The sequence below is a fragment of the Plectropomus leopardus genome, unplaced genomic scaffold (assembly GCF_008729295.1).
Source record: "Plectropomus leopardus isolate mb unplaced genomic scaffold, YSFRI_Pleo_2.0 unplaced_scaffold26114, whole genome shotgun sequence".
In the NCBI taxonomy this organism is placed as follows: domain Eukaryota; kingdom Metazoa; phylum Chordata; class Actinopteri; order Perciformes; family Serranidae; genus Plectropomus; species Plectropomus leopardus.
Genome location: NW_024628396.1, coordinates 735 through 5,724, shown reverse-complemented (window position 1 = coordinate 5,724; position 4,990 = coordinate 735). Strand labels below are relative to the sequence as shown.

At 37.2% G+C, this 4,990-nt stretch overlaps 1 long non-coding RNA gene across 1 annotated transcript; it reads left to right on the top strand.

The window, feature by feature from the left end:
• The first annotated feature begins 246 nt into the window (after window positions 1-246).
• On the top strand, window positions 247-1,931 carry LOC121966857. The gene is made up of 4 exons (XR_006107625.1): window positions 247-448; window positions 1,453-1,536; window positions 1,622-1,662; window positions 1,749-1,931. It is a non-coding gene; the product is annotated as an uncharacterized LOC121966857 (long non-coding RNA).
• Window positions 1,932-4,990: the final 3,059 nt, after the last annotated feature.

Sequence of the window (4,990 nt, the reverse complement as noted above, 5' to 3'; positions counted from 1 at the left end):
TAAGTCATTTTCAAGTCACCTTTTACTCATTTTTGTCTTGTAAATTTTGGGACATTTCTTGTCAGGTTGTTCACTGCAATGTATTCCCATGTTTTCAAAGGACACCAAACTGGTTTCTCAGATTTCTGAGCTTTAAATGCTTGTAAAAGGCATTCAAGTGCAGCACAAGAAAACTGATGTCAATCCAGGTGTTAAGGGGTTAAAGTCTCTTTCATTTCCATTTTTTGGAGGTCTGCAGAACATTTTCACAGTTCGCTCGCAGCTGCCGATGCTTTAAATACCCTGACAAATTTAGCCGGCACATTATCAGTTCAGAAAATGCTTGTCTGTGCTCACGAACGAACCAGAAATAATCAGAATTAACACGTATGTGATTTTTTTATGTAATTCACAGCTCCAAAGACTCTCCCGGAGGCCGTGAAGCAGCCCGCAGCTCACAGCGTCACAGGTTCAAACCTGCAGAGACTCTGTCTGTCCTCCACAAATTATAATGTCCACATGCTAAATGTGATATTTAAATCTTTGAAAACGTTAAAGGTCCAGTGAGTACGATTCAGGGGGATAAACTGGCAGAAACGGAGCAGGTGAAAGTCCTGCACACTGACGTTTCCGCTCCTTAAGGCCCAAACACAACGAACTGACACTAAAGAAATACCAGCGACTGGGTGCTAAGTTTAATCACATGGACACTTCCTGCTCCTTTTGCAAACATAACATATAAACTATTAATCATCTCTTTTTTTAAAACGTGAAACATCAAAAAGATTTCAGATAGAGCTGGCCTCTAACCTCACTGAAACCTCAAACTTCAGCTACTCCTCGCGCCTCAGGGATTTCATCTGTTTCAATGATAACAAACAATCACGCTGTCTAATATCTGAGTCATTCTGTCATTTTAAATGCAAGTGTCAGAAACATAAATTCGTGAAGTCACCCCCTAAAGTTTGTATCTTTCCTCTCAGCATTGAAGGCTCACTTAATAGTCAAATATAAGCTTTTATATAATAATGCATCTTTTTTTCCTGAATGTACCCTTTTATTTGTGTTTCTACCCTTGTTATCTCTCTTTTTTCATGCATTTTTCTTTATTTATCGATGTATTTTCTCATCTGTTTATTTCTATACCTCATATATACCTGCATCTTTCAGATACGTTGTTTTTTTACCCGTCCCGTATCTTTTACATGATATTTTGTACACGTTTGATTTGTCTATTAAAACAAAACTACAGATTATTGCAATTAATCCTGCAGGGACCAGGAATGTTTGTACTAAATTTCATGGCAATGCAAACGATAGTTATTCAGATTTTTCAGTCGGGACCAAAGCTGTAAAAACATTACATTTCCCTTAAATTTTATTTGGCAAAACAAATGACCCGTATATAATAAAAGAAATGTTCCCTTTCATTTTGACCTTTGACATAAACTCTGTCTGTTCTTCCTCGCCCAGGTTTCGTCCTGCCTCTGGTCGTCTGTGTCACTGCGGTCGTGCTGTTTGCGGTTGTTTTGTTGCTCCTCTACAAACTGAAGACGAGTGAGTTACCCTCCGACTCCATCTGTGCTGTCAGTAAATATTCACTCACACAGAGAAATCAGCGTTTGCTCTCTGTGCTTCACAGGTCTGAGCAGCAGGGAGCAGTCAGGTGACGGAAACATCGAGGTGACCTTTTTTTCATGTCCCGAATGTTTGACTGATGATACCGTGTACTTGCACTGTCTGTCATTAAATGTACTTTTTTTTTTTAGTTTACAACAAATGAGACGACGTCTCCGGTCTTCAAACGTGAAGACTCGACCTCCTCAGTTGTATATGAGACCAGCAACAATCAGCACAAAACCTACTGTAACCTCTGACTTCTTATTAAAGTTTCTATTTTATTCTATTTGCGGTATTTTTAAAATAGCAATGACATCATAGTCTCTGCTGAAAAGTAGTCCACAAAAGTAGTTTGTTTTCATTAATACATTATTGTATCTTTTACTTCACTGTCAGAAATACTTGTTTTGTTGTTGTTTTTTTACTTAAATAAAATAAACAAAGAAAAAAACAAAGAGAAAGACTCCTGCACACTGCAGACATATTTATTGAACAAAAAAAAAGACGTTTTGGTCTAAAAGACCCTCATACACACACACACATATATGTGTGTATACATATATATAACATGTTTACTCTTATTGGTATGGGCTGTTGCTGCTGGTTTTGTTATTTAACTGTTTCTCTTTTGTCTGGCCTTAGTTTGGTGTTACTGTTTGGCTTTTATGTTACTTCTGCAAGAAACTCCTCCTGCTTCTGCTCTGCCGTGTTTGTAAACTCTGTTTTTAAGGTGCCTCAAATTAAGTTTAATACTAATAATATTAATAATAATAATTTCCTGATTTGACAAGTATGCAAACAAAGTCTGCAGCAGGTTCGTGAGTTCATCCTGAGAAACGCCTCGGGGGCAAATCAGCTAGATCTTATTCTGCTACTGCGAGCTGCAGGATGTTCAGTTTAAAAAAAAACATACAGACAAGAGACATTGCTTCAGTGTACTTTAATATCAGCAAACAATGATGAAGTCAAGTGGACGCCAGCGGATCTAACAGGAAGTTGCTGGCAGGAAATGGAAGAATCGTGGCGTCCTGGCGTCTGATAAGTAAACATACAACAATCTTATTTGTGCAGTTTAACACTTGAAGTTTAACGTATATAACACAAGCAGTGAGGACTGGAAATAAGGAATACATCTCAGTGGAGATTTGAAATGTCAGAACAAGTTCAACTTATAAACGCTGCAAACTGCAAATGCTTTTGTCAGAAGAGAAGCAACATCACACAGTCACAAGAGCTGTGTTTGGCACAAAGTCACATCTACCATAGCTTAATTTCAAACCCTGTGCCAAGCACAGAAAAGCCGACTTTGCGACCGATGGAGAAGCCTGTTCCCAGCACCTTTGCCTCTACACCTGACAGGCCGATGCTGGCGCCGGTGTCTGCTGACACGCCGACTGTAGCGGTCACCGGCCCAGAAGTGATTGAAGTACTGACCACGTCTGCTTTAGCCATGACTTTGACATCTTTTCCAAATTCAACTCCTGCGATGACGTTGGGCCCCTTGAATTGAGCCTCAACAATGCCCTGTTGAGTCTGTTTATGGCCAAGTCCTGCACCGACGTACACTCCAGCCCCATCCTCAATGTTGAAGCTGCCGGCAGCAGCGTATTCAAAAACATCACGATTTTTCAACTTCTCTGTCCTGCCTGAACCGATGTTTAAATGCTCCTTCACAACTGCATGGGTTAGAAACAAAGAGGCAAAACATTAATGTAAAAGACAATATTTTGAAAAGATGTAGTGATGATGAAGAAAAAAACATGCTTCAAAAAATAAAATATGATCCGTAATAATGTGGCCGAAATTTGTAGATTCAAACATTTTCTGCCAACAGAGCAAAGCTGCCACTGCCAAAATCAGAGCCACAAAGAGCCACATACAACTGAACTGACGTGTTAATGTGACTTATATACACGTGCATGCGCGCGCGCACACACACACACACATATATAGATATAGATATAGTGTATGTAGTTATGAAATCTCACCACAATCAACAGCCTCGTGGAATAAATTCTATTTGACTAACAAAAAAAATTAAAAGTTTTAACTTACTCTGATCGTCACGGTCTGAAAGAAAGAATCAGAAAACTTTTTTTATTTTCATATTCAAACAAGTTCTTTTTTTCTCATAAAATTCCTTAAAAGTCAAATACACAATTACTTAATAATTCAAACAACAGATTGATGTATTGTTCACAGACACTGTATACAAAATTATTAATTCGCTTTCAATTTCAGTTACTGAAGTTGCAATTTGTTTAATTTTTTGAATAAATGATTAGAGTTATTTAAAATGGGATGTATCTGCATAAGCCATTTTTCTGCTTTAACCTCTTCTGCACAATTCATAATTTTAAAATGTATTTTTTCTGTCCTCCCTATAGTTGTGAATGTGTAAATAAACTAAACCAAATTCAGTCAGAAATTAAAAAACACTCATCTGTCCACCTTCTGTTTTAGATGATTTTTGCCTACCTGACATCTTCAGGCTGGGTTGTTCACGCTGAAAGAAAAAGAGGAAATGTGAGCAGCAGATTACAATTTATAGTGTATAGTATATTACATTCAGACAGAAGGGTATTTGTTCATCAGTGTTCGACCAGCATAATTGTGTTATTGAAGTTAACAAAGATGCAGATCACAGTTCATAAAATCCTGAGACATGCAGCATTTGTACATGTGTTGTAAAAAATATAAATCATGCAATAAAGCATGCACTCATTAATGTTTTCACATTAAAGTCAAGCTGGATCACTTACCGGCTGCTGACAGATGTTATAAGGAGAGCGCTCTCAGTTTAACTCACTCAGTTTGTTGGGAGTCGCGGTTTATATGCAGATGCAAGTGAAAGTGAAAGTCTGACATTCGTTTCAACCACAAAGTAAGGGGTCTGTGGTCACATTTCATCCACTTCACATACAAAGATACAAAAACAATCATGAAAAAAATTATGAAATAATTATACATGTAGCAAATTTTTTTTAATAAAAACTTTAATATTTACCCTGATAAGAGCTATTTTAGAGATTATAAATCTTAATGCAAAACATTATGATCGGCTTAACGGATAATTCATTCAAATAAAATGATATAAAATATACAGAAAATGAAAGCACTTTTTCAGAACAAAGGCAGATTGAAGAGGAAGACGGTTTAACGGTCGTGATTTCCCCCCAGAGACACACAGATGGACAAAATATCCAGAACATCTCATGTGTTTCTTTATCCTATAGTGTGTGTGTGTGTGTGTGTGTGTGTGTGTATAGTGACTATTGTTTTCTTTTGTTTTTTAATGACTTTATCAAAGCATATTATTAACAAAGGCACCTCACAACAGGTACTGTGAGGTGAATTAAATTAAATTTTATTCTTTCATTTTATTTGGCAG